We start from the raw sequence: 11,261 nt of genomic DNA on the forward strand, positions 1-11,261 counted from the left end.
CAAAATATACAGAGGATTCCACATGTAGTGAAGGATGCTATTGAACAGTGAGGGCTCACACACTGTCATCAAAACTATGTCCAGACAAGTATCTCCTTTGGGAACTGGGATGAATAGGTTCTGATGGTTTCTCCAGGTTGACTTACCTGGTCAGTGGGATTTCTCTCCCTGTAAACATTCTCTGGTACAGAAAACAGAATTGAGGACGGAGGACGCAGCTCAGATGGTAGGATGCTTGTCTAGCATGCACAAAGGCTTGGGTCCCATCCCCATTACAACCCCAAATCAGGTGTGGTGGTATGCATGATGGCAGCAGAATCTCTGCCCATGTTGCCGTCACACTCCAACAGCAGGAGAAAGGAGATAGTTGATGCCTCTGTGCTGTGAAGGGCTCCACCACCACGCTCTTCTCTCCAGTAGCCCAGCATGAAGCCGAGCTTCTGCCGGGAGCCAGACTATGCCATGAATGATGGAGTTTCAGGCTCGCTAGGCCTGGAACATGTTGCTCAGTGGGAGGCAGGTTTCTTGTCTTCTTTTACTCCCATTTGGCAAGGACATCTCATTATGTAAGACGGCCACTGTTTATCTGCACCGTATTTTTACAAGAGTTGTCGTAAGGTTTGGCAGATGGGAGGGAATATTTCATGAAGCACGGTTCATAACGAACAAGGCCTTAAGTGAAGTTTCTGTAGGACACCGAAGAGGTGTTCATTCTGAGGAGAAGTTAGTGATTTTTTTTTTCTTTCCTTATGGTTCACGTTCATTGGATTTAGATGAGAAGCAAATGGTGGGCCAGGCACTGTTACTACATCTTAATTTATGTTTTAAAGAAACCGAAATGTATCTTGTTGTTTCTAGAAACCCAACCAGCCTAGAGAATATTTACATTTATCTCATCTTGGCAAATACTTCTAAAATCTCGTTCATTATTGAAGCATTCAGAACCTCGACTTTGGAAAGTGCTGCCCCTCCACGGGCCAACCTAAAACTCACAGTGTCATTTTAAGTGGCTCATGTCTAACCTTGAGATGCTTATGAATGGGATATTTTATGAAGGTGTATTTGGGGAGATAAAATGACATGCCAAGCCTCTAGTAAAAATTAGTTCTTTATTCAAATATTATTTTTACTGTTAGCTCTTAGGGCATTTTAATCTAACAGTTCTACATAAATCTGGAGACTAATAAAATGGTTTCCATACAAATGAGACATCACTTCCCAGAGAGTTGTTCTAAAGCAGATTAATGTTCCTGGTTACAATAAGAATTTTCCTCTACTGGGGCTCAAACACAGCACCTTGAGTGTGGTAGACGAGCATCCTACCACTAAATTCTAACACTGGGCCCCAAAACTGTTTGATGAGAAGACAACTTTTGTGGTCTAGATGTGTGCTTTAACATGCATCATATTTAACTCCTTGTCACCTGATCAAGCATCTTTTAAAATGAATAGTTTAAGATTGCTTCCCGGCTCCAGCCTAGAAAAGTAGACGTTTCCATTTATAGGGATGGTAGGTAGCAGAGGAGACTGAGTTCTAGAGTTGGGCTTTTGTTCCTTCTGAAAACTTGCTATGCACTAAAGAACAATCTTTCTGTAGAATCTACCTGAAAGTAGGAAGTCCTTTAATTTGTACTAAACTAGGTAGAAATGTCAGCTTCTTTCTGTATATATGTATGTTTCTGACAAGACAGGTATGGTCAAGGTGGTATGGCTGTATAGGCACTATACATATGCTGAATACATTGAATATACTATTCAGTACATCTCCATTTCATAAGTGAAATTGCAGTTTCCACATTTTCAAAAAGTTTGTATGTTAAGAATAATGCAGGCAATCCTCTTTCACAGACTCAGCTGAAATGATTACTTTGTACGAGTATTTCAGCGAAGTGGAGTACATGTTTAGCATGACATTTTATTAATTTCAATCATTTAAAGCAGTGGTTCTCAGCCTTCCTAAGGCTGCGACCTCTCAATACAGTTCCTCATGTTGGGGTGACCCCTCAACCATAAAATTATCTTTGATACTATTTCATAACTGTAATTTTGCTACTGTTATGAATCATAATATAAATATATGATAGGCAAATTGTTTTAGGTGACCCCCTGTAAAACAGTCAATCAGTGCCCAAAGGGGTTACAATCCACATGTTGAGAACTGCTGATTTAAATCCAAAATAATAAATAGAGAATGGCATGAGCTTTTAATAATATCATTTAGTAGGACAAATTCTTTTCATAGATGACTGAAACTGGATTGGAATAAATAGGAAAAAAAGAATTTGTGTGTGTGTGTGTGTGTGTGTGTTTTAGATAGGTTCTTATTATATGGCTCAAGCCTTTGAATTCATGATTCTCCAACCTCAGCCTCCAAAACTGTGGTATAAGCCAACACAACCAACTACAATGCATTAATTTCGCCCTGTCTGTCGTTTGTCTGTCTGCCTGTCTCTTTTTCTGAGGCAGTGTCTCACTCTGTTGTCTAATCTAGCCTTCATCTATCTACAATCCTTCAGCCTCCTGATTCAGGCTCCTGAGTGCTGGGATTACAGGTATGGGCCACTATATCTGGCTGCATTTGACTTTTCAAGGCACCATTATCAATAGTTTGGAAAGCTACAGTAATATTTAAAGTGTTATAAGCAAAATGCTGGCTCAGGATTACTTTAGTCTATTAATATTTGTGTTCACATAGCCTTCCCAACATGTAAAATGATAAAGCACATTTCTATTTTTATAACATTTCATGACACACTTTCCACCATTGGCCAGATCCTGAACTTCCCTTTCACAACAGTTTCCTTCTTTTCTCATTGCTCCAATTTCCTCTCAGTTCTCTTTCTTGTACATAAGGTATCTAAGGTGGAAACAGTTTTCAAGACCGAGTGGATTAGACTGACAAATGGATCACAGATGTTAGAGTTGGGTGTGGTGGCAAAGCCTCTAATGCCAGGACTCACGAAAAGCAGGAAAGATCACAAGTTGAGGCCAGCCTGCGCTATAGAGCAAGAGTTTGTCTGTAAAAACAGCTAAGCAAATAACACACAATCCCTTTCCAAACTACATACACACACACACACACACACACACACACACACACACACACACACACACTGAACTGAGGTGAACTGAAATTTGTAGATTCATAACTAGTTAAGACACAATAATCAGTATTATATTTTGAAGTTAAGAAATAAAGTCTGTCTATTTTAGAATTCAAAAATCTCCATGTGTGACTAGTCGTGCATGAACTAGCAGTGTAGTATCATGGGCAATACAATTAGGATTAAAGAATACAAATGTAAATGGAATAATTAGAAGACTAGAGGAGTCCTCCCAGTGGTCAACTCTTCACTCTATTCAGTGCGCTTAAGGCTTTCGTTATGGTTATTATGGAACTTTGTCCACTTTGGGGCCTGATAAGTGAAATTTAGAAAATTTGAATGAGTGGCAAAACAATGATAATACAAACTCATTTAACTCCAAAAAAGATTTATTTGCTCAGGAATCTTTATAGATGTTGCAGTTATTCACTTTGGAGGGATGGCTAATAAGTGAATGTTTGCAGCTAAACTATACAAGAAAGCATGTATTAATTGTTAAAAAAAAAAAAAAGAGTTGGTTTTCCTTCATGTAAGAACCCTGCAGATAGAAGCAGGAGCCTATACTGGTCATGAGAACCAGTGTTCCAAGAGGACGAGTTGGGAGTTACCGGAGAAGCACAATAAGACTAATTACAGTTGAGAAATAGTCCTGGGAGAAAAGGCTAAAATAACAATACCATTTCAGCTGGAAGAGAGAAAGCTGTACTTTGTTTCACGCGGCTGCAGAGACCAGAGCTCACATGTTCCACTTTCTTCTTCTCCTGCCAATCACAATATGACAGTGAAAACAATGATCATGAAATGATTGTATACCACGTCCAGAAACAGCCGTGGAGACAGAGAGACTTTCAAATCCACATCTTCCTTAATGGCATGAATGTAAGAGGTGGGGTGGGGTGGGGACAGTTCCATCCTTGCTTTAATGGGAGACCTATGTCTCCTCAGAGTGGAGGAAGTTAGAGCTCCATCCACAGTTTGTTTATGGCAGACCCAGAGGGAGAATAATCAGCATGACTTTGCCATCGGTGACGAGTAGAGTGGATTGTTCTTAGTGCATTGCATTTCTCATTTGCCTTTTCTTCAACTGCAAGGGGGTTGCTTGGGGGGGAAATAAGAGGTTTCTGAAGAGAGAAAGTCTTTTTTTAAAATAGCCACACAATAAAAGTTAACACAAATTAGCTAACAGTAGCAACAACTGGAAAAGATATAAGCTGGGCAAGTGACACAGGCCTCTAGTACTCAGGAGGCAGAGGTTAAAAGCGGAGGCTGGGCAGTGGTGGTGCACCCTTTTGATCCCAGCACTCGGGAGGCAGAGGTAGGTGGATCTCTGTGAGTTTGAGGCCAGCCTGGTCTACAGAATGAGTTTTAGGACAACCAGAGCTTTTACATTGAAACCCAGTTTCAACCCTCCAATCCTCCACCCCCCCCCCAAAAAAAAATCAGTGAGGGAGACTGCAGAAATGAATCAGTGGTTAAGAGTGCTTGCTGTTCTCACAGAGGACCCGACTTCAGTTCCTAGCACCCACGTCAGATGGCTCACTACTGCCTGTAACTCCATCCTCAGGTCATCTGACACACTCTTCAGGCCTCTGCCAGTGTCCATCATGTGACACATATTCACCCAAACACATACATACACATAAGATCAAATAAAATATAACTAAAACAAACAACCAGCCCAGGCTTCCTATCAAGACTGTCTCAAAAAGAAAGATTACCAGCACTTGGGAATCAGAGCAGGCAGGTTTCTGTGAGTTCAAGGACATTCTGGCTTCCACAGAGAGTTCCAGGGCACCAAAGGCTACACACACACACACACACACACACACACACACACACACACACACACACCAAAAATAAAATCCCCAAACAAATATGATAAACAAATTATGATCGGATGTGCTCCCTTCCACACATGAAAGTCCCCAGAAGGAAGTGTTAACCCAGGTGAGAACTCTCTTTCTAAGCACTGTGAGAAAACAGGGATGAGCTTATAAGAGACCCTGCAAATCTATTTTCCAAGAAACGTTGATGGGTGAAATCACTGAATAGTCCACTTAAAATGGCTTGTGAGTTCTAATATATTTAAATCTTTCCAAGCTTGTGGAGCTTGCTGGGCAACACGAGCTCTCTAAGCAGATCCAGCTTTAAGAGACTGATTGGTTAGTGTTTCTGCTACGTCTTTCAGGGAAGGTTGGACTCCTCTCAGGACCTGGGGTTGGGGCTCCGAAGAAATGCCCACATAAGTGTGATGTCTCAAAGCTGGAACCAGAAACATATAAACCACGTTTTTGTTTTTTTTTGTTTTTTTCTTTCTTGAAATCTGACTTTTAAAACATACTGAAAAACACAATATGGGCCAAACTAATGATGTTGGTGGGGAGTGAGTCTGGTTAGTGCAGGTGCCCCTCTGTGATTGTGGTTTACACCACTGATGCTTGTTTAAAAGGAGTAGGAACACTTCAGACCTTGCAGCCAGATGCCTGGCCACCTCCACGACCCCTCTGTAATTTTCTCCCATCTTTGCAGGTTGTTTTTTATTGCATATTGAACTTTGCTGGGGAAGCCAGGAAAGGGGAGTGGCGCCAGTATTCCTGGGAAGGCGATGATGCTTCCTCCTCACAACTGTGCTGTGCACAGGCGTCAGAACAGAAACCCTGGGTGGGAATTGAGTAACTGGGGTCCTGAGTCTCAGAAGCAATTTGGTCTTCCCTTAGAAAAAGGTCCAGATAAAGACCAGCCTACAGTCAGGGGTAGGAGGTCAGGACAAAGAGCGTCCGGGGCCTGGTGTGTGGCTTTAACTGCACTGTTCTGACCCATTTCTGGTGGTGTGTTTCAGTTCCTCTTCTGTAACTATTACCTCCTCCCTCTCATCAAAGCCGTTCTTCTGCCTTCAGAACAGAAGTTCTTTCTTTCTCCTGCAGTCTTGAAAAATGAATGCAAAGAAAGTTTGTAACCACTCTTAAATGAACAATAAAGGGCCAGTGCTTTGTCTGTAGATTTTTTTTTTTTTTTTTTTTTTTTTTTTTTTTTTTTTTTTTAGAATCACTGGCTGGACCAACACTGTGGAATGATGCAAGACTCCACCACAAAAGGTTTAATTCATACCTAAAATGTTGCCATTATCTTAGGTAATGATATATAATTAAGTTGCTGACTGGGTTCTCATGCTTTTCTATCAGTGATTCACAGCTGTTGTCAAAAGGCAGCGGCATCAACTGAGCTCATTTCGCTAAAGCCCTTGTTTGAAATACCCAACAAACAGGGTTTTCTGGATCCATCGGATCGTCAAGGTAGTTCATGTGTTTCTGCAAAAACCTGAGTGTATGCCAGGTTCCCTCTACACCCACTGCAGCTTTCCAGAAATATTTATGATGTTGCCATAAAATATGATTAAAAAAAAAAAAAAAAAAGAGGAGATGGCATCTGTGCCCTAGACACATTTACTATTGAGTTTCCCATAAAGCGATACTGAAGAATGTTACAGAATCTAAGGTCTTATCTTTTCCAAAGATAGTATTGACATCCCAGAGTGTATCTCATTGTTCCGGAGAGGACGGATAAGCGAGTAACTTGTTCCAGGGGAGCCGTTCTTTCACATAGCATGGGTCAAGGTCTGCCGAGAAAAAAAACAACCTCCTAGAATACAGGAGACTAGTACGGGATGCAAACGAGCTCAGTAGTTTTGTAGACACGAAGAACAAAAGCTCTGAAGTGAGAAGACTGTTCCATGAAGAATGGGTTTATTAGCTCAGACCCCGAGTGATGGGTAAAAAGGAACCTGAATGCCTTCTCTATCTTTTGTTTACTATGTACCCCTGGTTGGATTGGAAACTCCTGTCTCAGAGTTCCAAGTACTGGGATCACAGGCATGGGTTATGCCTGGGTATAACACAAACACTTTAAAAGTATAATTTGGGAGAGGAAGGATTATATGAGCAAGGCGGTGGGGGGTGGGCGGTCAAGATCATGATGGGGAAATCTACAGAGGCAACTGAACCAAACTCATGGGAACTCATGAACTATAGACTGACAGCTGTGGTGCCTGCATGGGACTGGACTAGGCCCTCTGCAAACGGGAGACAGTTGTGTACCTTGGTCTGTTCGAGGGGCCCCTGGCAGTTGGATCAGGATCTATCCCTGGTGCATGACCTGACTTTTTGGAGCCTACTCCCTGTGGTGGGATGCCTTGCTAAGCCTTGATGCAGGGGGAGGGGCTTGGTCCTGTCTCAACTGAATGTACCAGGCTTTGTTGACTCCCCGTGGGAGGCCTTAACTTTTTGGAGGAGTGGATGGTGGAGGACTGGAGGGGTGGCAGAGGAGGAAGGATGGGAGGGGGAACTGCGATTGGTATGTAAAATGAAACAAATTTTTTAAATAAACAAAAAAGTGTAATTTGGCTTTACTATTTAATGTGGTGGCACATAGAAGCAAAATTAAAAAAAAATAAGAAAACACTTCAATTCTTTTCTGAAGAAACTTCCAACTTCAAAAGCCTGAATTTGTATCTCACAGATGCTTTTAAAATTATGGTTGGGGGTGAGGGGGCAGTCAGATGTGTTTGTTTCCACTGGTTTGCGAGTCAAGGCAAAGCCGAGGAGATAGGATTAAAGCGCTTTTTTCACTTGTAGAGAAAAAAGAAACATAAGACGCAGACCTGTGTTCCACGAGAGATAGGCCTGCGTTCCATAGGAGACAGGCCTGCGTTCCACAGACCCTGGGTAATTTCTTTCAGCTTTGGCTTGAGTTTTATAATGAATATTTGAAGTCCAAATTACAAGTTTAACTTGAAAGCTCCTAGTCTACCTCTCTTAGTCCAAGCAAGAAATCGTTGCAGGGATTCAGCTATTGTTGAAATTCCAAGTCATGGCGAATTACGATGTCAGATCATAACTACTATAAGAGAGAGGGAATAGTAGATGTTTTCTTTCTCCGCTGAGGTCTGCTGGGGAAACTATAGTTCTCACGTAGCTAATTATCTTGTCATCAGGACAAAAACTTTCTAGAACCAGGCAGGTCGAGGCCTATCCTACTCTGGGGTTCTCAATAAAAGTAAAAGTTTTTTTTTTTTTTTTAAAGACCACGTGACCCAGTTTTCATGAAAAATGCTGACTTATTCTAACCTGCTGCCAATTCTGAGCATCAGCGCTCTTGCCCCGTTTGAATAACTGCCTTTAGCTAAAATGCAAGTGACAGCATTCTCCGGGACAGGATATGATACACACGAGCCTTGCCCTATAATCCCTTCCTTTATTAGCCTCTAGTCGAATATATCAACACACTTATTACTGTCACTGGGTTAATCTTCACATCTCAAGAACGCTCAAGTGTTACTCATATTTTATAGAAGACTAAAACAAGATACAACGAAGTCAAATGGTTCGCGTGAGCACAACTGTTAGGGTTCGGGTAGAACTCTTTGCCTGCGCATGGGTCTAAACCCTGCTCCCCCACTTGTGGTGGTGTTCGGGAGAAGGTGGAAGCCCCGCCTAGCTAACAGAAGTAGGTCTCCGGGGGTCCTCCTTGACGGTGGCATCTACTTCTGGTTCCAGCTCGAACACTTTGCTTCAGGATCCAGCAGGATGCGGTAGCAGCAGCCACTGTGGACCTGAACCTCCCCAGCCGTCTTCTTTGAGATCTTTACACTGCTTCTCTTGGGTGTTTTGACCCTAGGAGGAGCCATAACTAACGAACAATGAATTCCACATAGACTGTTTCTCCTCGGCCTCCCTTGAAGTGCCTGTAATTTACATTATATCCTGATTGTTCGAGTGTTGTTGAGACCGACAGCTGAATCTCTTTCATGCATGGTATCTCCTTAATAGTTGCCATTTTGTCTTATGTGAATGAAACATATTCAGCACAATGGTTCTTGATACTGATTTGTGTAACATGAATCTGAGGAGGTGGTAAGACACAGATCATCGAGCCTCTGCATGGGTCCAGTGGTGTGTTTCAGGACCCGGGACCTGGCTGTTTTCAGACCTATCCCAGTCTATTCGACCCAGGTAGCTTAGAAGCAGTAATTCACCAACCTTGCCCCAGTGGGAGTGAAAAGGAAACATTGAGCATATTTCCTTGCACTTGAATCTCCTGGCACTTATAACATTTTATTTAAATGTTTACACTTTTGCTGTCTCAGAGAGGTACAAATCCTGTCTCGGGGTGGCTTCCTGGGTAGATTATATAACAGTATATAATACATCATATATATGTGTGTATATATATATTAGAATTCCAGAGTTTAAGTAGGTTTAAAACACAAACCTTCCTAGTGTTGAAGGATCCCATGAGGTCATCATGTGTTTTGTGGCCATGACAATCCTAGTTTGTCATTCACTCAAGTGGTTCAAGAGACCAGTGTGATATGAAAAAGAACCCTGAAATAAGATTCAGAAGACCTGAGTCGGTTTTGATTGTGATTGTAGAAACAACTAATTTATGTTTCATTTAGAAACAAAGAAATAAAAGTGTAGCTGGGCGGTGGTGTCACACCCCTTTAATCCCAGCCCTTGGGAGGCAGAGGCAAACATATCTCTGTGAGTTCAAGGCCAGCCTGGTCTACAGAGTTAGTTCTAGTACAGCCAAGGCTACACAAAGAAACCCTGTGTTGAAAAACAAAACAAAACAAACAAACAAAAAACAAGCAACAACCAGATGTACTGTGACCACTCTAAAGATTCTTTGTAAATAAGCACTGAGGAGGCAGAGGCTGGCGGATCTCTGTGAGCTAAAAGCCATTCTGGTCTATAGAGTGAGTTCTAAGAAAGCCAGAGTTACATAGTGAGACTCTGTCTTAGGGTGGGGGAGAATCTCTGTAAATACAAACCAGGGAATGTGTATAATTTCTAAATGGAAACTTCCTGCACAGTTATAACACAAGCAGATTTAATCTCGGTAGAAAGCCCTCATTTACAGCTTTGTTTAGGGAGTTTGTGCCTCTTGAAGGATCTGCTAACTGAGCAGGCAGAAGTCTTCCTATGGATACCCAGAAACTTCTGTTTTGGAAAAACTTCTCACAAATAACCACCAAACAAATTGTGTATGTGAGAGGTCGAGAAGTGTTTTAAGCTGGGCATTTCTTAGCAAGGGACTCAGCAGTGTTCCTACGTTTATCAGGAGCTGGTTATTGGGAAGATGGGCTGTGATTTGAGCTCATGACCTTCAGCTGGGTACAACAAGAGGTGGTTAGGAATCAAAGACTTTGGATTTGCTTTTTCTTTCCTGGACCAAAGTCACAATGTGACTCTAGATGCAGTCTCCCTCTTTTGTCCTCCATCCTTCCTCCCCCCTCCCCCCCTCCTCCCCTCCCTCCTCCCTCTCCTCCCCCTATTCCCCTTCCTCCCCCTCCTTTTTATTTGTTTGTTAGTATACCTGATGGTAAGGCACCCCAAGCATCACGTGTTGATCTTATGTCACTGTCAATTGCCAGACACACTGTAATCTTGGCATCTAGGAGCCACTGGAAGAAACCAGTGAAAACATCAGTGTCCGTGACTGTCGACTGAGTGCATGTAGAAACAACATCTTCAGATAATCTGCAGTTATCTAAATACACCTTGAAAGCAGAGAGGACTGATGGCTATAAGCAGAAACAGAAATACACAACCTCCTGAGGGGAACATGTTGTTCTTGAAGAGAAGGAAAATAAAAACGGGGGATGGGGAGCAAATATTATTTTGTTTCTATATCGGAGAACAAAAATGTGTGATAGTTTTCACTTTTCTGATCATTCCCAATAATCTGTAGCCTGTAAATTTTTGCCTTGGGTGGAAGTTTTGAATAGGTATGTTGGTCCACTTTAATTTGCTGTTGAAGATTAAAATTGTACTGAAGTGGATGAATTCCAAACTTTAATTAAATTTGAGTTAGGCAGGTATATATGAATTGCACAGAGAACTCCTGGAATTTTTTTTTTGTTGTTGTTTGTTTGTTTGTTTTGTAGGAGTTAAAAATGATACTCAGCTAGACAGGATGAAAAACTATTACATAAGACAGACAGGCGTTGATTTTTTTTTGGCGGTGTGTGTGTGTGTGATAAAACCATCATGGATCATATGCCTGGGGAGCGCTGTCCAATCACACATGCTGATACTACAGATGCAGGCATGTGTTTTCAGGTGGGAATACTCGCTGTGCTGAGGAACCGTCACCCTG

The 11,261-nt window shown here is 42.0% G+C and overlaps 1 long non-coding RNA gene across 1 annotated transcript; it reads right to left on the minus strand.

The window, feature by feature from the left end:
• Positions 1-3,076: 3,076 nt before the first annotated feature.
• Positions 3,077-11,016, minus strand: LOC121823138 (uncharacterized). Its single transcript, XR_006064480.2, has 3 exons — positions 10,479-11,016; positions 9,372-9,484; positions 3,077-3,865 (listed from the first exon to the last, which is right to left on the minus strand). It is a non-coding gene; the product is annotated as an uncharacterized LOC121823138 (long non-coding RNA).
• Positions 11,017-11,261: the final 245 nt, after the last annotated feature.

This window comes from Peromyscus maniculatus, chromosome 16 (genome assembly GCF_049852395.1).
Source record: "Peromyscus maniculatus bairdii isolate BWxNUB_F1_BW_parent chromosome 16, HU_Pman_BW_mat_3.1, whole genome shotgun sequence".
In the NCBI taxonomy this organism is placed as follows: Eukaryota; Metazoa; Chordata; class Mammalia; order Rodentia; family Cricetidae; genus Peromyscus; species Peromyscus maniculatus.